Raw genomic sequence first — 25,854 nt, 5'->3', positions numbered from 1 at the left:
AACTCCCGGCAGACAGTGCGAGGCTGCGCATGCGCTTGCTGGGGGCGATGCGCAGTGTCGTGGGCTGCGAGATGGCCTTCGTGTTGCGCATGCGCAGGGCGGGGCCTCGCGGAGCGCGGGAAACAAGCAGAGCGCGCGCAGGTGTGAGGGGCGGCGACCTCTGTTTAGTTCCAGGCGTCCTGCAGCCACCGACGGGCTCCGGCTTCACATGGGCTCTCGGGCTGTGGATTCCTCACTTCTCGGCGGTCCGCGGAGTGTCAGTGTGGGGCTTGTCACCGAGAGTGGGATCCACAGGGCCCACCCTTGGGTTTTTTGATCCTTCAGCTCCTGACTCAGCCTCCGGGTTTCTGTGAGGGCCAGTTTGGCCATTTATTTTTTCCGAAAATGGTAACGCGGATAATTTAAGCCACTTATTGCCAACGGATCCGGGCAGAGCTCATTTCTGATAAGGACAGAAGGTCCTCAACGACTTCTGTGGCCCAGGTCGGTTTGGGCTTGCCTGGCCCCCAAGGCTGGGAGAAACCAGCCTCTGGCAGCTCTTGCCCGTCCAAGGACCCAGCTGTCCCCTTTAAAGTGGCGCGATCTTGGCTCACTGCAACCTCTGCCTTCTGGGTCCAAGAGATCTTCGTGCCACAGCCTCCTGAGTGGCTGGGATTATGGGTGTGTGCCATGACGCTTGGCTAATTTTTTTTTTTTTTTTTGAGATGGAGTCTTGCTCTGTTGCCCAGACTGGAGTGCAGTGGTGTGATCTCGGCTCACTGCCATCTCCACCTCCCGGGTTCAAGAGATGCTCCTGCCTCAGCCTCCTGAGTAGCTGGGATTACAGGCATGTGCCACTATGGTCAGCTAATTTGTGTACTTTTAGTAGAGACAGGGTTTCACTGTATAGTTCAGCCTGGTCTCGAATCCCTGACCTCAAGTAATCCGCCCACCTTAGCCTCCCAAAGTGCTGAGATTACAGGCGCAAACCACTTCACCCAGCCTAATTTTTTTTTTTTTTTACTCTGTTACCCAGGCTAGAGTGCAATCTCAGCTCACTGTAACCTCTGCCTCCCGGGTTCAAGCAATTCTCCTGCCTAAACCTCCTGAGTAGCTGGGATTACAGGCACGCACCACCACACCTGGCTAATTTTTGTATTTTTAGTAGAGATGGGGTTTCATCAAGTTGGCCAGGCTGGTCTTGAACTCCTGGCCTTGTCTTTCTCCCGCCTCAGCCTCCCAAAGTGCTGGGATTGCAGGCGTGAACCACTGCACCCAGCCTAATTTTTGTATTTTTAGTAGAGATGGGGTTTCACCATATTGGCTAGGCTGGTCTCAAAATACCCCAGAAGCCTCTGGAATGTCCTCGAGTATCCTTGGAAGGGCTCCCAGATACCCCAGCCTAGAGGGAGGGTCTTCACACAGGCTATTTCATTCCAGGGACCAGAGTCTGGATCCCGGGGCTTCCCATGAGGAGCTCCCAGGGGCAATATGCCTTTCAGGTCCTGGGCATAAGATCTGCAGCGTGGAGGTTTGAATTCCTAACTGGCCATGGCCCAAAGTGGCTGTGACTCTGTGTCCCAGTGGGGGCCATCTGACCCTGGGTTAGCCAAATGGGCTGAGGTGCAGATGGGGGTAACCTCTGCCCTCAGCCAAGACCACTGGATATAGACAGAGACAGGGACTGCTTATAACGATGAGAGATTTTGCTTGTTTTCAGATTTTTCAAGGGGAAGATAAAATGACTAAGAGGAAGAAGCTGGGGACCTCAGGTATGTTGTTTCTTGATTTTTGCTTCTACTTGTGGGAAGCATGTGGGCTTATTTATTGCAGACCTGGCTAACACAACCGTCCAAGCTCCTTACCTGGTGGTCTGCCCACCTCAGCCCTCAAAAGTGCTAGGATTACAGGCGCAAGCCACAGCACCGGGCCAATCCTTGTTTTCTTTTAAGGAGAAAAAATAAATTGAAAAAAAATTAACCAGGTGTGGTGGCTCGTACCTGTAATCCCAGGACTTTGGGAGGCCAAGGAAGGCGGATCACTTGAAATCAGGAGTTCGAGGTCAGCCTGACCAACATGGTGAAATCCAGTCTCTACTAAAAATACAAAAATTAGGCGTGGTGGTATGCGCCTGTAATCCCAGCACTTTGGGAGGCTAATTCACTTGAGTCTAGGAGTTCAAGACCAACCTGGCCAACATAGTGAGACCCTGTCTCTACAAAACATAAGGAAATTAGCCAGGTGTGGTGGCGGGCACCTGTAGTCCCAGCTACTTGGGAGGTTGAGGCAGGAAGATCACTCGAACCAGGGGGTGGAGGTTGCCGTGAGTCAAGATTGCACCGCAGCACTCCAGCCTGGCTGATAGCGTGAGGTCCTGTCTCAAACAAACAAACAAAAAACAGTGTCTTGTTATGCCAGCAAAAAGAAGAAAAAAAGGAAAGAAAGAAAAATAGAAATAACAGAGAGAGTATACAGGAAAAGCAAAAGTTTTCTAGAGCTTTTGCAAGCCTCTGGTGGGGTCTGCAGCTTAGAGGAGGCCTCCCGGGGCATCAGGCAGTGGGACAGCCTCCCCGCTGGACCAGTCCCAGAGATGACCCCTGGAATAGTGTAGATGTACTACAAAGCCACCTGGTATGTGGCTGACTGTTTTACTCTGGGGCTCAAAACCTGGGTACATCCCAGTTCTGCTCACTGTGTAATGGTGGATGAGTTCCTCTGTGCCTCATTTCCCCCGTTTGTAAATTGGGGACAATAAAGCCACTGCTCTTTCCTTTAGTGCAGTGGTTCTCTAGTAGGCAAGAGGAAGGGATTTTTACCCCCAAGGGACAGTTGGCAATGTTTAGTTACTTTTTTTTTGAGACGGAGTTTCGCTCTTGTTACCCAGGCTGGAGTGCAATGGCGCAATCTCGGCTCACCGCAACCTCCGCCTCCTGGGTTCAAGCAGTTCTCCCGCCTCAGCCTCCTGAGTAGCTGGGATTACAGGCACGCGCCACCATGCCCAGCTAATTTTTTGTATTTTTAGTAGAGACGGGGTTTCACCATGTTGACCAGGATGGTCTCGATCTCTTGACCTCGTGATCCACCCGCCTCGGCCTCCCAAAGTGCTGGGATTACAGGCTTGAGCCACCGCGCCCGGCCTGATACTTTTTTTTTATTTGGAGCTGGAGTTTCACTCTGTTGTCCAGGAGTGCAGTGGCACAGTCTCAGCTCACTGCAGCCTCCATCTCCTGGGTTCCAGTGATTTTCCAGCCTCAGCCTCCTGAGTACCTGGGACTACAGATGTGCACCACCCTGCCTAGCTAATTTTTGTATTTTTAGTAGGGATAGGGTTTCACAATGTTGGCCAGGCTGGTCTCAAACTCCTGACCTCAGGCAATCTGCCCACCTTGGCCTCCCAAAGTACTGGTATTACAGGTGTGAGCCACCACTCCTGGCCTAGAGACTTTTTTTTTGTTTTCATAACGGGAAAAGATACTGACATCTAGTGGGTGGAGGCCAAGGATGCTGCTCAGATATCCTACCACGCATAGCATGCTCCCAGCCACAAAGAATGATCCAGCCCCAAATGTCCCCCAAGGTGGAGGAGCCTGCCTGTAGAGCTCACATGTGGATTAGTATCTGTGAAGCACCCAGCACTGACCTAAGGTAGCACACAAATGTATGCTGCTGTTAACAGTTATTCTTCCAGGTCTTTTAAAAAACTTTTATTTTGAAGTAATTTGGGACTTACTGAAAAGTTGCAGAAATAATTCAGAGAGTTCTAGCTACCCTTCCCCAAGCTTTCCCTAATGTTAACATCTAGCACAGCCATAGGACGATGATCAGCTATAGAACAGCATGAGAAGCAGGATAGGACTCTAACCTCAGTTCACTACTTCTAGACTTTTTGTTGTTGTTGTTGAGAAGACGTTTTGCTCTTATTGCCCAGGCTGGAGTACACTGGCACGATCTTGGCTCACTGCAACCTCCACCTCCTAGGTTTGAGCGATTCTACTGCCTCGGCCTCCCAAGTAGCTGGGATTACAGGTGTCCACCACCACACTCAGCTAGTTTTTGTATTTTTTTAGTAGAGACAGGGTTTCGCCATGCTGGCGAACTTTCGACTTCAGGTGATCTGCCCATCTCAGCATCCCAACATGCTGGGATTACAGGCATGGGCCAATGCGCTCAGCCCAGACTTTTTTAAAGACAGAGTCTCACTGTCACCCAGGCTGTAGTGCAGTGGCACAATCTCGGCTCACTGCAGCCTCTACCTCCTGGGTTCAAACGATTCTCCTACCTCACTCTCCTGAGTAGCTGGGATTACAGGCATTGTGCCACCATTCCTGGATAATTTTTTTATTTTTGGTAGAGACAGGATTTCACCATGTTGCTCAGGCTGGTCTCAAACTCTTGGCCTCACGTGATCTGCCCACCTCAGCCTCCCAAAGTGCTGGGATTACAGGCGTGAGCCACCTAACCCAGATTTTTTTTTCTTTTCTTTTTTTCAAGACAGAGTCTTGCTCTGTCACCCAGGTTGGAGAGCAGTGACGCAATTGTAGCTCACTGCAGCCTTGACCTCCCCAGGCTCAGGTGATCGTCCCACCTCAGCCATTTGAATAGCTGGGACTACAGGTGTGTACCACCATGCCTGGCTAATTTTTGTATTTTTTGGAAGAGACGACGTCTCACTATGTTGCCCAGACTGGTGTTGAACTTCCGGGCTCCAGCAGTCCATCTGCCATGACCTCCCAAAGTGCTGAGAATTACAGGTGTGTGCCACCACGCCTGGTCAGACTTTTTCTGTATATATACAGATACAGTGGTGGGGTTTTGGTTTTTTATTTTTATTTATCTATTTATTTATTTTGGAAACAGAATCTCACTCTCACCCAGGCCCTAGTGCAGTGGCCCAATCTTGGTTCATGGCAACCTCTGCCTCCTGGGTTCAAGTGATCCTCACGCCTCAGCCTCCTAAGTAGTTGGGACTACAGATGTGTGCCACCATACCTGGCTAATTTTTGTATTTTTAGTAGAAATGGGGTTTCACCATGTTGGCCCGGCTGCTCTTGAACTCCTGACTATAAGGGGTCTGCCTGCCTTGGCCTCTCAAGGATTACAGGCGTGAGCCACTGTGCCTGGCCCAGAAAAAGTTTTTTTATTAGAAAATACAATCATCACACATACTGACCTGCAACCTCCATTTTTCACTTTGCAGTGTATCATGACCATGTTTACTTGTCAATATACCTATAAAATGTCTTCATTTGAAAAGAAAATCATCAGCCAGGTGTGGTGGCTCATGCCTGTAATCCCAGCACTTTGGAAGAGCGAGGCGAGTGATCATGAGGTCAGGAGTTTGAGACCATCCTGGCTAACACAGCGAAACCCTGTCTCTACTAAAAATACAAAAAATCGGCCGGGCGTGGTGGCTCACACCTATAATCCCAGCACTTTGGGAGGCCGAGGCGGGTGGATCATGAGGTCAAGAGATCGAGACCATCCTGGTCAAGGTGAAACCCTTGTAAAAATACAAAAATTAGCTGGGCATGGTGGTACACACCTGTAGTCCCAGCTACTCAGGAGGCTGAGGCAGGAGAATTGCTTGAACCCAGAAGACAGAGGTTGCGGTGAGCCGAGATCGTGCCATTGCACTCCAGTCTGGGTAACAACAGTGAAACTCTGTCTCAAAAAAAAAAAAAAATTAGCTGGGCATGGTGGTAGGTGCCTGTAGTCTCAACTACTTGGGAGGCTGAGGTAGGAGAATCGCTTGAGCCGGGGAGAGCTGAGATCACACTGTTGCATTCCAGCCTGGGCGACAGAATGAGACGCTGTCTAAAAAGCAGAAAGGAACACACCAAGTTAGACAAACTCCCAGTGTGATGTAGTAGAGTTCCATTTGCCTATCATTTTCTAAAGTACCTTAAATTTCTTCAATATTTTGAAATGTCTTTCCAATTTAGTGGCTGATGAATTTAGGAAATCTCGTTCATTTTTTCCCCCAAGTTGCGGAGCAGAAGAGGAAATGATCAGCAGATTGAACATGTTTTGTGCAGAGATGAGCAACAGGCTGCTTGGAGGCACCAGAATTTCTCTGACCTTGGAGGGGGAAGCTGGGGACAGCTAGGCCCACCCACAGCAGGTCACCTGGGGCCTCTGTTGGCGGTAGACTCCCCAGCTCAGTGGACCTCTGGGCTGGCCCTACACCGCCCTTTCTGTGTGTGCTGGAAGGGTGGAGAGAGAGGAAGAAGATTCTGGCAGGTGGTGAAAGAGGCCTTTTCCCTCTCAGTGTCTTCGGTCTTTGGTGTTGAACACAAAGTTCTGCCTTAATTTTTCTTAAATTAGTCCCATGTGGACAGATCACAGGAAGGAAAGAGAAGACTCTTCACTGCCCTTGATATTTTTTTCCCTTTTTATTTGGTACAAATGACCATTCAGTCAGCCAAGTGAGCAAGGGTTTGAGAATCTCAAGAAACCAAATAAACAAAGCAGCTATATTTTGTCTTTTCTGGCAGACCACAAGGTCGAAATGTGTTTTTTTTTTTTTTTCTTTTTTGTGAGAGAGTCTTGCTCTGTCACCCAGGCTAGAGTACTGTGGTACAATCTCGGCTCCCTGCAATCTCCGCCTCTCAGGTTCAAGCGATTCTCCTGCCTCAGCCTCCTAAGTAGGTGTGTCGTGCCTGCCACCACACCTGGCTAATTTTTTGTATTTGTAGTAGAGACAGGGTTTCAGTATGTTGGCCAGGCTAGTCTTGAACTCCTGACCTCAAGTGATTCACCCACCTCCCCCTCCCTAAGTAGTGAGATTACAGGTGTGAGCCACCTCGCCCTGATGGTAGGAATGTGTTTCTGTAAGCAACATCCATCCAAGCCTTACTTGGGGTGCTAAGTCCTTTGAGGCGGATACCTAAGTGGGCAGGGCAGGGCGAGGAGGAGATCAAAGGATACAGCACACTCAGTTCCTGCCCTGGAGATCCTCTGCTCTAGTCGGGGCAAAGGAAAATGCTTCTCCCAGGGAGAGCTAAGCAAATACACAGCACTGGGATAAAGTTCTAAATGGGCACCCCTGAACTGTAACTGACAGAATTATGAGCAACTGGCCATGCGCCGTGGCTCACGCCCGCAATTCCAGCACTTTAGGAGGCCAAGGCTGGCAGATCACTTGAGATCAGGAGTTCAAAACCAGTGTGGTCAACATGGTGAAAACCTGTCTCTACTGAAAATACAAAAAATTAACTGGGCATGGTGGGTTGCACCCATAGTCCCAGCTATTTGGGAGGCTGAGGCAGGAGAATTGTTTGAACCTGGGAGGTGGAGGTTGCAGTGTGCTAAGATTGTGCCACTGCACTCCAGCCTGGTTGACAGAGCGAGAGTCCATCTGAAAAAAAAAAAGAATTAGAAGCAATTATAGGAAGATCGCTGTGGTTTCGTGGAGGGCAAACAGCTGAGTGAGGACTGAGACAGACCCTAGCAATTGGCATCGAGGGAAAGGAAACTCATTCAGTAAATTTACTTCAAGATGTATGTGTAGTGCAGAGCTGAGGTTGGAAAGAGTCTACCTGGGGTTTGGGTAGTGTTATTATTTATTTATTTTTTTTAGAGACAGGATCTAGCTCTGTTCCCAAGGCCTGAGTGCAGTGGCACAATCATGGCTCACTGCAGCCTCAACCTCCTGGGTTCAAGCAATCCTCCTGTCTCAGTCTCTCAAGTTGCTGGGACTACAGGCACACGCCACCACGCCCAGCTAGTTTTTTTGTATTTTAGTAGAGACAGGGTTTCACCATGTTGGCCAGGATGGTCTCGATCTCCTGACCTCATGATCCACCCACACTGGCCTCCCAAAGTGCTGGGATTACAGATGTGAACCACCAAGCCTGGCCGAAGGCTGATATTTTATTCATGGGCAAAGATAATACTGAATTGCTCAAGGTTACTTCTGTAAGGAAGGCATAACAGCAGCACCCTCCCTTGAGCTTTTATCTTAAGACACACAAGTTCTTAGGATGGCGTCTGGTGCGGAACTCACTAGAGTCAACTCTTCTCATTTGTTCACTGAATACATGACTAGGTTGGGGCCAGGTTTGAGGAAGTCTTGCAAGCCAGCTGCTATTGAAAGTTTCTGTGTAAGGGAATTTTCTTCATTCAAAAAATAGATGCTGGCTAGGCAAGGTGGCTTATGCCTGTGATTCCAGCATTTTGGGAGGCTGAGACAGGAGGATCACTTGAGCCCCAGAGTTCGAGACCAGCCTGGGCAACATAGTGAGACCCTATCTACAAAACAAACAAACAGAAACTTAGCCAGGCATGGTGGCGCACACCTGTTGTCCCAGCTACTTGAGGGGCCTGAGGTGGGAGGAGGGCATGAGCTCAGGAGGGCGAGACTGCTGTAGGCCGCAGTTGCTTCAGTGCACTCCAGCCTGGGAAACCACATGAGACCCTGTCTCAAAGAAAGAAAAATTATATATAATATATAAATACACATTTAAATATGTTTACTCCATATCTATATAAAATATATAAACAAAATATATATTAAATATTCCATACAAAATGAATATATTCTCTACAGTATGTACAAATAATGTGTTATGTATCTTTTATGTATTCAGTATAAATATATATATTTACATATTTGGCTGGGCTGAATCCTGAGGTGGCATGGCCTGGCTTTAGATCACAGGGAACAACCTGGCAATATAGTGGGATATATAATATTTATAGTATATATTTAATAAATAATATAGTATATCACATATAAATATGTAAGCATATGTCTTATGATATATGAATATATATTATAAATATATACTATAACATATTTATAATTATGTATATGTTAAACACAAATATATATGTATTTTTACATGTAATATATATATTAATTATTGTTTTTGTTTTTTGAGACTGAGTCTTGCTCTGTCACCCAGGCTGGAGTGTGGTGGCACTATCTTGGCTCACTGTAACCTCCACCTCCTGGGCTCAAGCGATTCTCCTGCCTCAGCCTCCCGAGTAGCTGGGGTTACAGGCGCTTGCCACCACACCCCACTAATTTTTGTATTTTTAGTAGAGACAGGGTTTCGTCGTGTTGGCTGGGCTGGTCTTGAACTCCTGACCTTAGTTGATCCACCCACCTCAGCCTCCCAAAGTGCTGGGATTACAGGCATGAGCCACTGTGTTGTATATACAAAGATGTCAGTATGCATCTTTAGCCTCTCAAATGCTGGAATAAGACACCTCACAATTGCTTGTAGTGATGGGGAAATTAGTGCAGAAATGCAAGGGGCCAGGAGGTGGTTAAAGCCTCGCCTCTTCAGTGCCCGGTCGCTACAGGTCCCAGTTTTCCCAGGATGGCTACTTCGCAGATGTCTCAGAACACTGGAGTACTACATAGTCTTGTCTGCGCTTGGTGGTGTGCATTTATTGAGTCATGTGCTAAGTATTGAGCGCCAACAGTGTGCAAGTTGCTCTTACAGGAACTTGGGACCCCGCAGAGAGTGAGATGGATTTGGCCCCTTCTTGAGTGCATCCTGGTTGTAGTGGGGGAGACGAGGTGACCCAGGACATCAGATACTTGCAGAAAAGCTGAGGAGTGTAGAAGATGGACTCATAAAATCCCTTTCATGAGTCCAGTAGAGAAATCAGGAATGGACCCTCTGCAGAGTTGTTGGGGCTGGGACCCATTACACGCCTCTTACCACTTCCCCAGAGAGAGAGTTGACCAGCCAGATTCTTCCATGTGATCTGGAGGCAGATCAGGTCACCTCCTGATTCAGCCTCAGCCATGGCCAGTCCATAGGCAAAAGCCTTTGAATCTCATGGCCACATAAGCTCGTAAGTCCCACCTTTGGGAGGGGTTCCAGCCCCTCTCTCACTCATCAGGTGAGCTTCAGAGCAGGGCTTTCATGCCCTTGGAATGAGCCTGCTTTCTTCCAAGACGGCAGCGGCCTTGCTGTGTTTGATTGTCAGCCATGGCAGTGCACATGCTGTATCCCCCACCCCTTCATCTTCCTCTATCTCTAAACCAGGAGAAGGAATCTGTCCTTCAAAACCCCTAAAGAATCCAAGGCTAGAAGACTCTGATGGGGACCTCCAGAGTTCCACATTGGGCTGTTTGCATCACCCTGAGGTGCTGGAGGGCAAGCTGGGACCTGTTCCTTCTACACAGCAGCACGGGGAGGAACCAGGAAAGGTGGTCTCCAGGTAGGTGGCTCCAAACATTCCAGCAGGTCTCTGCACTGACTGTCCACATAGCACAGCAGCTCAGCAGACAGCGGTGCTTTGGGAACGAGACCCACAACCCATCTAGTGCTGTGACCCACTCCCTCCGGAGCTCAGGGCCCTCAGATTTCACTTCTAGCTTTCCCGCTGGTGAGAAGGGTTGGTGTTTTGGCCAGGCGAGGTGGCTCACACCTGTAATCCCAGCACTTTGGGAGGCCAAGGTGGGCAGATCACTTGAGGTCGGGAGTTTGAAATCAGCCTGGCCAATATGGTAAAACCCTGTCTCTACTAAAAATACAAAAATTAGCCAGGTGTGGTGGCACGCTTGTAATCCCAGATATTCGGGAGGCTGAGACAGGAGAATCGACTGAACCCAGGAGGCAGAGATTGCAGTGAGCCGAGATCATGCCACTGCACTCCAGCCTGGGCGACAGAGCGAGATTCCATCTGAAAGAAAAAAGAAAAGAAGGATTGATGTTTTAAATATGGGCAAAGATAACATTGAAGTTTTCAAGGTTACAGAATTCATATTCTGTATCTCATTCTGTCTGCTGGTCAAATCCATCCACCTTCCACATTCCTCCTCCTCCTCCTTAATCAAGAAGGGAACAAAGGAGTTGTTGATATGTGAACTAATAATGATAAAAAAGAAAAACAATCAGGGGCTGGGCACAGTGGCTCACACCTGTAATCCCAGCACTTTGGTAGGCTGAGGTGGGTGGATCACGAGGTCAGGAGTTCAAGACCAGCCTGACCAAGATGGTGAAACCCTATCTCTACTAAAAATACAAAAATTAGCTGGACATGGTGGTGCGTGTCGATAATCCCAGCTACTCAGGAGGCTGAGGCAGGAGAATTGCTTGAACTAGGACCTGGGAGGCAGAGGTTGCAGTGAGCCAAGATGGTGCCACTGTACTCCAGCCTGGGCTACAGAGCGAGACTCAGTCTCAAAAAAAAAGACAAGAAAAGAAAAACAATCAGGGCTGGGTGCAATGGCTCATGCCCGTAATCCCAGCACTTTGGGAGGCTGAGGTGAGAGGATCGCTTGAGCTCAGGAGTTTGAGAGGAGCCTGTGCAACATAGCGAGGATGACCCCATATCCACAAGAAATAAAATAACTAGCCAAAACAAAACCATATGTATGTCCATGTTTATTTAATTTTTTTTTGAGACAGGGTCTTGTTCTTTCACCCAAGCTGGAGTGCAGTGGCACCATCTCGGCTCACTGTAACCTCCACCTCGAGTTTAAGCAGTTCTCCTGTCTCAGCCTCCTGAGAGGCTGGGATTACAGACATGCACCACCACACCTGACTAATTTTTGTATTTTTAGTAGAGATGGGGTTTCAGCATGTTGTCCTCAAATTCCTAACTTCAAGTGATCTGCCCACCTTGGCCTCCCAAAGTGCTGGGATCACAGGTGTGAGCCACTGCACCTGGCCCATGTTTATTTAAATCTAACCCTAAGTTTCACTAGTTTTTAGAGACACTATGTTTCTTGCATCCACAATTTTCTCTCCCTAGAATGTGCTGTGTCAGGGCCGGAGTGTTTGTCCAAATGGGAATATCCCTCTTCCTAGCTCAGTAGGCAATTCCTGGGATTATAAGGGCAGCGTATTCTCCAGGTGGGACTCTGCACCCTCCTTGCCAGTTAAATGTTCTCAGGTCACTGCTTCTCCATCTCCATCCCATCCTTTTAAAGCAGTTTTCCAGGGCTTTCCGTCTAGCAGACTTTTTTTTTTGAGACAGGATCTTGCTCTGTCACCAAGGCTGGAGTGCAGTGGTGTGATCGTAGCTCACTGCAGCCTCAGACTTCCCTGGCTCAGATGATCCTCCCCATCTCAGCCTCTCAAGTAGCTGGGACCACAGGCACATACCACTATGTCCAGCTAATTTTTAAATTTTTTGTAGAAATGGGGTCTCACTATGTTGCCCAGCCTGGTCTTGAACTCCTGGGTATCCACCTGCCTCAACCTCCCACAGTGCTGGGATTAAAGGCCTGAGCCACCTCGCCCAGGCTAGGAGACCGTTGGCACCAGTTTCCTCTTGGATTTGTTCTGTGTTTGTCTTAATATGTGAGACACAGCCTAGGAGGACTTCAGATTCCCCTCGGTTTTCTCTTTTCCTACACAGCTCTCCTAACGAGGAAACAGGAGCTCCCTGCAGGCTCCTCCATCAACCAGAAAAGAAGCCAGCTCCCCTTCCTCCTTCTCAGGTGAGCCTGTCCTGGGGCCTAGTGGATGTAGAAGCCTCCCTTAAAGTTCCGGCTCTGTGTCTCCCTTCATTGTCAGCAACTGCTCACTCACCGTCTGCAGGGGCTGGAGGGAAGGTGCCTGGAGGGCGAGGGCAGAGTTCTCCGAGGCTGTAAGAAAGGAGCAGTTCGGGGTTGCTTTCTTCCTGAGACCTCATTCCTCCCTTATCTTTACTGCCACTTTGTTCTTTTTGTATCCGGTTTACAGAACTCAGTTGGCAGGTTTGTTCCCCAGTTTGCAAAATCCAGGAAGACAGTGCCAAGAACAGGAGGAATGAAGGATGAGGACCTCGGGAGTGGGCCCTTTAGTGCGGTAAGGCTCTAAAATCAGCCAGGCTGAGCCCAGCACACGTGAAGCCTCCTGGCCCAGCCCCGGCAGCCCCATTTAACCCTGGAGCTCTTTGGCAAATGGGGAGGCCTGCACCTCTCCACCTGCGGTTTTCAGTACACTGTGCTATGGATGTGTGGAGTATGCAACCATTCTAGCGCCTGTTGCAGGCATTCAGGACGCCTGCATTCGCACCTCCAGGGTCAAGGCCAGAGCCCCTTCTCCAGGTTTCATGGAGATGGTAAAAACTCAGAAAGGCGTGATGTGCCAATTAACAATATTTTATTTTATTTTTAACTTTAATTTTTTTTTTGAGACAGTGTTGCACTGTTACCCAGACTACAGTGCAGTGGCGTGATCTCCGCTCACCGCAATCTCCGCCTCCTGGGTTCAAGCTTCCCGAGTAGCTGGGACTATAGGCGTGCACCACCACGCCCAGCTAATTTTTTCTGTATTTTTAGTAGAGACGAGGTTTCACCATGTTGGCCAGGATGGTCTCCATCTCCTGACCTCATGAACCGTCCACCTCGGCCTCCCAAAGTATTGGGATTACAGGCATGAGCCACCGCGCCTGGCCTGTTTTATTTATTTATTTTTCTTTTTTGACCCACATCACAGAAATATTTATTTTTAATTTTAATTTTTTGAGATGGAGTCTCACTCTGTCGCTCAGGCTGGAGTGCAGTGGTGCAATATTGGCTCACTGCAGCCTTCATCTCCTGGGTTCAAGCTATTCTCTTCCTGCTCAGCCTCCCGAGTACCTGGGACTACAGGCATGTACCACCATGCCTGGCTAATTTTTGTATTATTAGTAGAGACCTGGTTTTGCTATGTTGGCCAGGCTGATCTTGAATGCCTGACCTCAAGTGATCTACCTGCCTTGGTCTCCCGAAGTGCTGGGATTACTGGCATGAGCCACTACACCCAGTCTTACCACGATTTTTTTAAACATGCAAAATAGTACAGAGTGAAGTTCCAGTGTTCTCCCTTCTGGCTTCTCCCAGTGCTAACTCTGTGCATAGCTACAGTCCATCACCAAAACTAGCAACCGACCAGGTGCAGTGGCTCGTGCCTGTGATCCCAACATTTTGGGACTTCCCTTGACCAGCCTGAGCAACATGGCAAGACTCTGTCTCTACAATAATTTTTTTTTTTTTACATGGATGGAGTATCGCTTATTGCCTAGCCTGGAGTGCCGTGGTGCGATCTCGGCTCACTACAGCCTCCACCTCCCAGGTTCAAGTGATTCTCCTGCCTCAGCCTCCCCAGTAGCTGGGACTACAGGTGTGTACCACCATACCTGGCTTATTTTTGTATATTTAGTAGAGATGGGGTTTCACCCTGTTGGCCAGGCTGATCTTGAACTGACCTCAAGAGATCCACCTGCCTCAGCCTCCCTAAGTGCTGGGATTGTAGGCGTGAGTCATTGCACCCAGTCAGTTTTTGGCATTAAAAGTAATGACAAAACCCACAGTTACTTTTAGGGCAACCTAATAGAAAACTCTTCAGAGAACTTGGTTGTCAAAGGCCCTGGGGCTGAGTCTTTTTCTCTCCACAGGAAACACTCCCAGAGTCCAGCGCCCAGGAGTCAGGATACCAGCTCCTAGCCGAGACTCTGGGGCTCCCCTTCCAGGAGGCCACAGAGCCAGGGGACCCAATGCAGGCAGACGGTGCCCATCCTAAGCAGAGCAGCCAGAGCCCTGTGAAAGCTGTGTCCAGCAGTGGGGATTCTCAGCCTGAGGACCCTCCAGGCAGGGGGACGGGGTGGTCTGCCTCACAGAGGGCCAGCCAGGACCACCTGTCAGAACAAGGGACCGACAATAGCAGGCCTGAGACAGAGAGGGCTCCAGGTGATCCTGGCCAAATGGAACACCTGCCAAGCAGTGATTCTGAAGGGAAGGAGCCAGACAGAGGAGCCCCCCAGGAGGGAGGAGCCCAAAGGACAGCAGGGGCTGGCCTTCCTGGAGGGCCCCAGGAGGAGGGAGGCGATATCCCCTGTGCCCCACCATCAATTCCTACCTCGGGCCCTGCTTTGGGACTGGGCCCTGCCTCTTGGTGTCTGGAACCCGGGTCTGTGGCCCAGGGCTCCCCCGACTCCCAGCAGACCCCCAGCAGGGTGGGCAGGGAAAGGGAAGGGACTCATAGCAGCCTGGAATGTTCCTCCCTCAGTATGGGTGTCATCACAGACCTGAGCACAGACCCCACTGAGCTGGAAGAGAAGGCTCTGGAGGTGGCTGGGCCTGACAGGCAGGTTAGCGCCATGTCACCTGCCTCTCCCGAGAGGAAGGCTGATGATGGAGGCCACGGGAGAGTCCTGCCAGGCTGCACCCCACTCACTGGGGAAACCACAGGAGGGAGAGGGGAGGCAGGGCAGGACGACAACCCCCCCGATGACATCCCAGTGGGCCCTGCAGCCTCCCTGGCTCTGGCACCTGGGAGCGGACAGCCCATGATGGGGGCTGGAGATTCCAGCCATCCAGCCCTGGACACAGGTCCATGTGTCAGTCAGAAGCAGGAGCCAGGCCCTGCCCAAGAGGCAGCCGAGACAGGCAGCCAGAACCTTGAACAAGACCTCGAGGGGCTCGGTCTGTCCCCAGAAGCCTCTGTTCTGCTGGAACACAAAGAAGCAACGGACGGCCCTCTTCAGGAGCCTGGGACCCAGCCGGGTGATCCAGACACCACCTTGGACCCAGCAGGGCAGCGAGACCACCTGCCTCATTCTGCAGACCAGGCCACCTGGGCAGACTCTTCAGCCCTGGAACTTGACTTCCTGCCAGACAGCCAGTTACAGGATGCCCTGGATGCCTCTGACTTCGAAGCCCCACCTGAGCAGGTGAGAGCTGCCCCGAGTGACAGACATACCTGCCCAGGGCAGGTACCCAACATCCACAGGCCCCTCCTCACACAGCACAGTGGTGGAGGGGGAGCTGGGGTTCATGGTGTTCCATTTACGCAACCACTGCCTAGGAGCTCTAGTGGGTGTGGTTTTCCAGAAAGTGCAGACCTGCCTTGTGGTGGTTGTTGACACATCCAGGGTGGTGACAGAAAGCTGCGTTCTCAGCCAGGGCCTCCTGCATTGAACTGGAGTTCCCAGGAGTGACAGCCCCTGGCACTTCCACTTCAGTGCTTGACCCTGGCCATGGGGTCTCAGGAGATGTATTGAGGGCTGCAGACACAGCGGGGCCATGGGGAGAAGCTGGGCCTGGGGCCGACTTCATAGCTGGGCCTGGGGAGGGGGCTTCACTCCCAAGCTGCCAAAGAGGCTTTGCCCATCTCCTTAGGGTCCTTTGAAGATCCTGATATGATTCTTTCCCAAACATACCTAAGTAATTTTGTTTTTCTGCCGGAACTTGTAAGGGCTTTCCCTCCTTCAGGGATCTGCCCCCCAGCAACGCTGCCCGGATGTGGCCTTCTCTGGCTCCAGAGCCAGTGCCAGCTGTTGGCGCTTGTTCTGTCTGGGCAGGTGGCAGCCTTGCTTCAGCCCTGCCCCCAGGGGAAGAGCGATCTCCCCAGCCGTTGGCACACCTGAGCCTGGGCTGAGGGCTTCACAGCCACGCCCTGGGAGGTAGGCGGTTCTCTGTGCACATACTGGGTGTGGCAGCGAAGACTGGAGGAGCTCCTGCACCTGCTGGAGGTGAGGCAGGCAGGAGGGGAGGAGGTTGTGCCCCAGCCGCTGTGTCCTGGAACACAGAGCCCAATTTGTTTTTCACATGTCAGCTTCTGTTTCTTTGACTGTCCTTGTGTTCAAATGTTAAAAAAAAAAAAATTCATGGCCAGGCACAGTGGCTCCCACCTGTAATCCTAGCACTTTGGGAGGCCAAGGCAGGTGGATCACCTGAGGTCGGGAGTTTGAGACCAGCCTGACCAAATATGGAGAAACCCCATCTTGACTAAAAATATAAAAAATTAGCCAGGTGTGGTAGCATATGTCTGTAATCCCAGCTACTTGGGAGGCTGAGGTAGGAGGATCGCTTGAACCCAGGAAGCAGAGGTTGCTGTGAGCCGAGATCACACCATTGCACTCCAGCCTGGGCAACAAGAGCGAAACTTTATCTCAAAAAAAAAAAAAAGTTAGCCGGGCTTGGGGGTACATGAGTGCAGTCCCAGCTACTCGGGAGGTTGAGGAGGGAGAATCACTGGAGCAGGAGGTTGAGGTTGCAGTGAGCTGAGTCGTGCCACTGTACTCCAGCCTGGGTGACAAAGTGAAACCCTGTCTCAAAAAAAAAAAAAAAAAACTGGGAGTCACAGTGTGGTTCAGTGGTAGAGCCTGAACACAAGCACTTGGGAAAGGCAGGAGTTCAGGTGCTGGGCTCAGCTGAAATTTTATGAGAGCCTCACACCTGAAAAATGCAAATCCCTAGCTCAAGAGCAGAGCTGCCTCCAATGCCTCCAGTCTGTGGTCTCGTGGGCAGTGGCTTGGAGAGAAGGCTGGGGAATGATTAGAGTGTGTGTGGCCAAGTGTGCCAAGGTGGCATCTAGCAGGTGAAGCCCGAGCCCTCCTAAACGGGCTGCCAAACTTTGAGTTTGGAGAAAGACCCCGAAATCCAGACTCGGGGGGGTCCCGACAGACAGCCAGGGTGGTCAGACCCGACCAGCATCAGCAGCCTTTCCCCGGCCAGGGGAGGAGGCCCCGCCCAACAGCACTGCCAGGGCCTGGGCATGTTTGGTTTTGACACCAGGCGTTCCCCAGCAAGACAAGGCAACCCAGGCAAGGAACACGTTCCCGTGGGAAGGTTCTGGGCAGCTCCTGGCAGGAAGGCTGAGGCCCATGTCTCCTGGCGTGGGCAGGGGCACCCGGGAACAGCAAAGACAGATCAAGAGGACCATCTCAGCACCTCCTCCTGACCTCACTGTGGTCACACACTGTGCTAGAGGAGGGGACTCGGAGGGACACAGCAGAGACAGCTTTCAAACCTCAAACCGCAAGGTCTTGTCACAGGAGGGTGTGCTGTTACTTTCTCATAGCTCCTCTGCACTCGCTCCTAGGCCGGTGAAGCCTCTGCATATGGAGTCATTTAATTTATTTTTTCATGATCTGTGGTTTTCTTTTTAATTATGTTAGGTCTTATGATCACACATAACTTTTAAATTTGTGTCTATCTCCTCTACTTTAATCCTTTTAAGTGGGCAAAAGCACCATTCCCAATCGCAAATACACAGCAGTTCTACAGTTTTGTTTCTGAATGGTGTTGAAAGACAATCCTAAATGACAACTTAGTTTGACTCAGATTGTGAAGAATTCAAGAGTGACATGTAGTTGGCTACTATTTTAAAAGCATGTGACCTTATAGATCATCTATAAAATGTGTGGTGTTAAATAATTTTTGATATTACACATAAACCACTTTCAATAAGTAAAAACCTTTTAAATACAGGGAATTCTCATTAGATAGTTAAGGCCAAAATATAAAGTAGCCATTGCTACCCCTTTCTCTTCAACTCTTGCCTTTAAGAGGCAAATGAACACAAAACACAGGTGAACCTTGCTTGGTTCTGCGACAGGGAAGGAATTTCCCCATATTTAAATATATTCACATAACCAGTTACATAAATCTAAATATAAAACCAGTCTCCAGTAAGTTTTAAGATGGCACTCACCATCTTTGTGAAAAGTGTAACATTGTTACTAACGAAGTCTAATCATTATCTTTAGAAGGGGTAAACAGTGATAGCATTTGCTAAATGGGAATTACTATTAAAATCCAAAAATTGAGGCCGGGCGCGGTGGCTCACGCCTGTAATCTTAGCACTTTGGGAGGCAGAGGCGGGTGGATCACGAGGTCAAGAGAACGAGACCATCCTGGTCAACATGGTGAAACCCCGTCTCTGCTAAAAATACAAAAATTAGCTGGGCATGGTGGCGCGCGCCTGTAGTCCCAGCTACTCGGGAGGCTGAGGTAGAAGAATTGCCTGAACCGAGGAGGCGGAGGTTGCAGTGAGCCAAGATTGCGCCATTGCACTCCAGCCTGGGTAACAAGAGCGAAACTCCGTCTCAAAAAAAAAAAAAGAAAAATTCAAAAATCGAACATACTCATTTAACCACAGGCCAGTCTTAGTTTTAAATCAGGACTGCCCAACAAAATATTCTGTCATTCGTTCATTATGTAAATTCTGGTGAATGAGATCTATTAAAGTATGGTACACATAAAAAAGTCATGAGATATGTGTATGTACACATGAATAAGGCAGAGTATCAGTGTGGCGCGCATAAGACGGAGTACCAGACGGAGTGTGGCGCGCATAAGGCGGAGTACCAGACTGTGGCGCGCATGAGTAAGACGGAGTATCAGACGGAGTGTGGCACGCATAAGGCGGAGTACCAGACTGTGGCGCGCATAAGACGGAGTACCAGACGGAGTGTGGCGCGCATGAGTAAGACGGAGTATCAGACGGAGTGTGGCACGCATAAGGCGGAGTACCAGACTGTGGCGCACATAAGACGGAGTACCAGACGGAGTGTGGCGCGCATGAGTAAGGCGGAGTACCAGACTGTGGCGCGCATGAATAAGGCGGAGTACCAGACTGAAGCGCATGAGTAAGACGGAGTACCAGACGGAGTGTGGCACACATAAGGAGGAGTACCAGACTTTGGCGCGCATGAGTAAGACGGAGTACCAGACGGAGTGTGGCACGCATAAGACGGAGTACCAGACTGTGGTGCGCATAAGACAGAGTACCAGACGGAGTGTGGCGCGCATGAGTAAGGCGGAGTACCAGACTGTGGCGCGCATGAGTAAGGCGGAGTACCAGACAGAGTGTGGTGCGCATGAATAAGGCAGTGGCCAATTATTACTCATTAGTAACTTTTTTGAGATAAGCTATCAAATCTGCCCTTTCTCCCTTCTTAATGCCAGCAAAGATCATTTTTGTTCCAGGGATGTACTTCTTGTGAATCTCCAAATATCCCCTCAGTGGATCCTCTCCCCATGATGGCTGTGTTCTTATTGGCGTCAGTGTAAGAGAATCCTGCGGCCCCACCTGTCTTCCCCCACAGATACAGTGGAGATGAGGCCCAGTCGTGCTTGCCTCCCTTTTCCACGGTGTGGCCCTGGGAGCACTTCTGAACGCAAATCTTCTTGCCTTTCTCAACATCACCCATATTTAATTCTCATTTTTTGTCCCTGGCGCAACAAAGGTTACCACTGGGAAGCCAGACATCCCACTCTCTCAGAGTCATTTAATTTAATTTAAATTTTAGAGACAGGGCCTTGCTCTGTTGCCCAGGCTGCAGTGCAGTGGCACAGTCACAGCTCACTTAGCTCACTGCAGCCTCAGCCTCCCGAGCTCCTGCCTCAGCCTTCTGAGTAGCTGAGACCACAGGCAGCGCCACCATGACCAGCTAATTTTTGTATTTTTTTGTAGAGACAGGGTCTTGCTATGTGGCCCAGGCTGGTCTGGAACTCTTGGCCTCAAACAATCCTCCCACCTGAGCCTCCCAAAGTTCTGGGATTACAGTCATGAGCCACCATGCCCAGAGTGGCTCATTGTAGGTCACCACAGTGATGGAGCGTGACAATTTCCCACAGAAATTAAACCACCCTTGGAGTCACCTGGCGGCTTTCCCCTGTATTCACTGGGACTTTCCCCTCATGTTCGATTTGCAAACTCTTTTCCTAATGGATATGTGGGGCTTACTCAGCCAAGGTAGACGACTCACTTCACTTCAGTTGCCACTCCTCGGTGTTTTCTCTGCAGCGGTGTCAGGGCCAGAGAACTCGTGGCACAGTGGGGCTCCCCACTGCCCAGATCAGCCTGTGGGAGTGCCGGGCCCAGGAGCGGACACCAAGGTTGGGTTTGGCATTGCTGTGGCCTTTTTCTTTCTGAGGGGAAACGGCAGGTGCGGCCCAGGCTGGTAGCCCTGGGTCTACCCATCGCAGAGTTCTTCCCTGGTCCTTGTCTTCCTCTGCAGGAGCCCCAGCTGCCCCCGGTGTGACCTGCTGTGGCCACGGTGAAGCCAGAGGTGCCAGCGTGACTAATGGTTCCCTTGTGCAGAGCTTGCCCAACCCGGGCCTGGCTGCTCACACCTTGTGCTCTCTTTCCAGCTCTTTCCTTCGGGGAGCAAGCCAGGCCCTTGCTGGCCTGGCCCCAGCCCACATGCCAGTGAAGACCCTGTTGCAGTGGCCAGGGCCCAGCCGAGGTAGGTGTGGGGTCGGGGAGAAGGGGCTCCAGGACACTCACCAATTTTATCACGGAGGGTGACAGATGGAGGGACCTCAGTTCTCCCTCCCTGGGCCTCAACTTCCTCATTCCAACAGGGGAGCTGAGCCCTGTTTTTTAAACTGTTCCCTTGATCCCTAAAAGCAGAGGAACAGGCTACAGTGACCAGTGATGGGCACCCAAACAGGAGCCCTGGGATAGTGCCCCTGGCTCTGTGGGTTGTTTCTCTCTGGGAGGAGGGGCCAGAGCTTCCTCCTGAGTCTCTGGGAAGGGGAGGGGACACAGACAGTCCTGAGAACCGGTGGCTGAGACTATCTTGGAGCTGTTACTAGCTCTGGCACCAGGCGGGTGTTCGAGTGAGTCTAACCTGCCCTCACCTCCTCCCCTGCCCATTTGGCTCCTGCCCCAGGTGATACACTTCCTCCCTCCCACAGGCCACCCGCTGAGCCATCCTCCAGCCTGCTGTGTGTGAGGAGGGCACCCTCTCCTCTACACCATGCCCAGGATCCCTGCAGCCTGTCCCCTCCTCCCCTGCCCTCCTGCAGCCCTCCTTGCCACCAGCACTGGGCAGCCAGCCACTCTTTCTGTTACCTGGTACTTGAACCTGCCTCTTTGCAGAGGCAGTGGCCTATCAATTATTTGTGGCCAAGTTTCTGTTTCTGTCTGGTAGGGGGAGGGGCATGGGGGTGGAGGAGGGTTTTTTGGGACTCAGCCCTTGGCTGTGTGGCCCTTACTTTGCCCTTCCCCCTCCCCTTCCCCTCTTCCTTCTCTTCGTCCTCCCGCTCCTCTTACTTTCCCCCCCAGCAGAAGGTGGCTCTGTCCCCATCTTCTGCCCTCACGGGACTTGCACCTGTGTGCCACTGGCCGCCTCCTTCTTCCACACACACAACCTGCATGTGGACCAGAGGCAGTTTATCAGAGCGGGACGCTGCGGTTTGAGTGAATGGCAGGAAGATTTCACGTCTGGGCCAATGCAGCTCCCCTCCCCACCACCCTGGATGTCTGGAAGCTCCCAGAGGGTCCTGGGGTCTAGTTTGGTGGCTTAAGGCTGAATGACACACACAAGAGGCTAAGGCCCAGAGGCTGCCAGCCACCTCGGGGTGACCAAGGCAGGAGGAGCAGGACAGCCGTTTCTGAAGCGACAGTCCCAGAGGTGCTGCCAAGCCTAGGGCATGGGCGAGTGACTCCCACTTCCCCACCCGCCCCTCCACTGCCCGTGTCTGAGTGGCAGCTGTTCTGTGGCTCTTCTGCTCTGCTCTTCCGTGTTTTTTTTTTAATTTGAGACACAGTGTCACTCCCATCACCGGGTTGGAGTGCAGAGGCACGACCTTGACTCACTGCGGCCTCTCCTGGGCTCACTCTTGTGATTCTCCCACCTCAGCCTCTTAAAGAGCTGAGACTACAGGTGCCCACTACCATGCCCGGCTAACTTTGTATATTGTTTTAGAGATGAGATTTTGCCATGGTGACATTACAGGCATGAGCCACAGTGCCTGGCAGTATATTTTTGATATAGAATCTTGCTCTGTTGCCCAGGCTGGTGTGTGGTGGTGCGATCATAGCTCACTGTAGCCTCCGTCTCCTGGGCTCAAGTGATCCTCCCACCATCCTCCTGAGTTGCTGGGACCACAGGCATGCAGCAGCAGCCTGGCCAATTTTGTATTCTTTGTAGAGCTGGGGTCTCACTATGTTGCCAAGGCTGGTTTTGAACTCCTGGGCTCAAGCCATCCTCCCGCCCGGGCCTCCCAAACCTTCCATGGATATGAATGCCATCCAGGGCCAGCTTTTCTGGCATTGCCCTGGGTGCTGGTGAGGCAGCGTGGGAAAACACAGTTTGGTGCTAGTGGGGGATTCAGGGTGTGAGGACATGAGAGAGCAGATTAGATGATCAGATGGCAGAGTGCTGGGGAGAAAAAGGTAGCAGAGAAGGAGTTAAAATGCAAGGGGTGCTCAGGGGAGCCACCGCCCACCCCCCACCACCGAGGAGGAGACTTTAGGGAAAGCACATTCCACTGTCTTGAGTGAGAGGTGCTCCAGGAATGGCCAGAAATCCAGTGTGGCTGGAGCAGGGGGGAGGGGAGAAGGGGGGACGAGGAGAGGGCACGGGGCAGGCAGGTGGTACAGGGCCGGGGGGGGGTGGACCACTGGGAGGGGAGGGCCTGCCTCTGAGCCAGGTTTCCACATTCAATGTCCGGTGCATGCGGGGAGCAAGCTGCAGGATTAGGAGCTGGGGAGGCAGTTGCAGCAGCCCCTGCACCGTCCTGAGAGGGCAGGGGGAGGCAGGGGAGAAGGGGTTGGGTTCTGGGCCTGATGGGTGGTAGAGCCAGCTGGGTTGGCCATCAGGGCCCTGTCATGAACAGAGGACAGGCTGGACACCTGGAAAGGCTGGCGCGAGGCCGGCGGAAGCCCCTCCTCCTGGAGAGCTCTGGTAGTCTGGTGAGGTTGGGCCACTTTCAACTTCTTCCCTGCTTCTTCCCTGCCTGCCAGGACCTTTGTGGGGATCCAGGCCTGTGAGGCCCCCAGGATGGAGGATGCCACCAACATCGTGCGTGGCCTCATCGTTGAGCTCTCCAACCTGAAGTATGGGGAGGGCTTGGACTCACAAAGCAGGGGGGCTGCGGGAGGCCAGTGGGGACCCAGAGGAGCAGGGAGGGACTGAAGTGCAAAGCCCCTGGGCGGACTGCGAGGGTCACCCCACTGTTGCTGGGCCCTCGGCATGCCCCCCCCTCCCCTGTCCTTTGCAGAACATGGGCTCTGAAGGGCTGGAACCGGCCCAGCCTGTGCTGCCACAGGCGCTTTCTAGTTGTGTGCACATGTGTGAGCTGTGTGTGTACCTCTGAGTCATCAGTGACCATGTGGCTGTGAGGCTCGGCCCCCTCTGTCACTTGGTGACCGCTGAGCCCCACACACATGCCTGTTTCTTCCACAGCCGGCTGATCATGGGCACCCACCGGGACCTGGAAGCCTTCAAGCGCCTCAACTACTGGAAGACAAAGCCAGGAGGCAAAGCCCCCTGCCTTACCCTTCAAAGGGGCCAGGGGATGTCCCTCGAGGGGACCAACCCTGGAGGGAGTTGTCGGCGGCTTTGAGGTCTGTTTCCTCTGCCACCGGCCCCCATGCCTGTGGGCCCCCATGGGCAACCTGGTACTTTTGATCTCCTCCAAGATGCTCCCGGGGGTCCTAATGGACCCCACAAACCCCCTTCAGTTGCCCGGAAGTTGGTCTCTAATGGACAACACAAAAGAGACCCCGAGGACTGGCCAGGGTCAAGGTCAGCAGCCCCCTTGGCTTCAGGCGGGACTGAACTCTAGGAAGCCCGCCCCGGCCGCCTCCAAGCAGGGCCCATCCTGTTTGGATTTGCAAATGTTAGGCTCCCGAGTCAAGGTTATGGAAGGTTCAGAATTTGTTTCTTTCCTGGAGAAAAGAGCTCCCTTTGTTTTCCTTCTCACGATTTCCATTTTATTTCTTCTGGGAAGACCCATAATAAATGGTTCCGTAATGAGGCCCCATGTGGTGTTTGGGGCTGAGGCTTCAGTTCCTTCACCTTCTGCCCACAAACCTCTCTACCCACTTCCTCCTCCCACCGTCTGCAAGTTTTATGCCTTAACTTCCCTGGGAAAGCAAGGTGGGGGGTCGAGTCTCCAGGGCCAGGTGACCGTGTGCCGGTGTCCATGCAGGTCCTTGAGCACTCACGCAGGTACCTGTGGAGCAGAAGCCTAAGAGACGCCCTGGGCGATCAACAGCTGCAGGGCTTGAGTCCAGCGCTCAGGTGGCCTAGCCCCTCCTCACCGGACAAGCTGCCTGCAGGCCCCAGCCAGGAAGGGGGCCATCCCGGGAGGTTGTGATGATGCAAACACAGCTCAAGGCCTGCTACCCCTCATCCCTCGCAAGCCTCGCAACAGCCAGATGACAATCCTGTAGCAGCCACCGATGCTGCTGTCATTCCCTGTTTACAGCAAACTATGCCTCTGTGAAACCTGTCACGGAAAGGCTGACTGGACCTTTGCCATCTTGAAGCACTCTATGACTCCTGCCCTCCAGCTCCCACAGCCCAAGCAGGATCTGCTTCCCACCCTGTGATCTTACACCCTGGCGTCCTGAAGCAGGAGGGGAGAAAAGAGCAGGGGGGTGGGTTATGAGCCCCTGCCCACCAGGACATGCCTGCCTTGGTGTGAGCCCAGTCCCCCAGCTCTCCTCCCCCGCGGCTCTGCCCCAGGAAACCCTAACTCCATTCCCAGACCCTGGGGGCCACTGGGATCCTTCTGTTCCCTTTCTCCTCCTCTCCACTTCCCCCTCCCTCCTCCCCTCCAAGCCCCAGCTGTCTGCAAAGGCCCACCCCCATCCCCGGGGCCTCTAGTTCCAGTTCAAGTCAGAAAGCCTCCTGCTCCCTGCCCAGACCACAGGAGGCTGTGTGGGCCCAGCGCCCAGACCCCAGGGCCGGTTTGTGGACTGAGGGTAGAATGTGGACTGCACAGTGGGTGCCTCTGGCTTCCTAAGCACTGCCACCTGTCACCCCAGCAGGACAATATCTGGGGGTGGAGGAGGCAGGCAGGGGCGTGGGGATTCCCTCATATGCAACCCCCCATTCCCTTATCCTGCCAGGATAACAGAGCCCACTCCTCTCCCGCTCCTGCCCAAACCCACCCAGGCCCCCACCCCTGCCCAACCCCCAGGAATGGTCCCATTCTCTGCCCCCGTGTCCCTCCCTTGCTCTAAACTGCCTGGCTTGTCACTGGTACATCCATGACATACACATTCACCTTCCTTCATAAGGAGGATGGGGGGCCTGTCTAGCCGTCCCTCGATTTCTTCCTCAAATGAAGCCCCCACCTCCAGTACTGTGCTGGGGTGAGATGGGGGGAGTCCACCCATCTTACATGTCAGTGCAGGGGGTGGCTGGAGGAGAGTTTGGAAAGACCAAATGTCCACAGAAAGGGTCTCATGA

The 25,854-nt window shown here is 52.0% G+C and overlaps 1 non-coding gene across 1 annotated transcript; it reads left to right on the top strand.

Annotated features, from left to right (window-relative positions):
* Positions 1-95: 95 nt before the first annotated feature.
* On the top strand, positions 96-24,200 carry BRME1 (break repair meiotic recombinase recruitment factor 1). Its single transcript, XR_004737948.3, has 9 exons — positions 96-141; positions 1,700-1,751; positions 9,984-10,158; positions 12,307-12,388; positions 12,633-12,737; positions 14,311-15,585; positions 20,795-20,889; positions 23,397-23,489; positions 23,839-24,200. It is a non-coding gene; the product is annotated as a break repair meiotic recombinase recruitment factor 1 (transcript).
* The last annotated feature ends 1,654 nt before the right edge of the window (positions 24,201-25,854 follow it).

Source organism: Callithrix jacchus, chromosome 22 (genome assembly GCF_049354715.1).
Source record: "Callithrix jacchus isolate 240 chromosome 22, calJac240_pri, whole genome shotgun sequence".
Lineage (NCBI taxonomy): Eukaryota > Metazoa > Chordata > Mammalia > Primates > Cebidae > Callithrix > Callithrix jacchus.
This window is presented reverse-complemented; position numbering and strand designations above follow the sequence as displayed.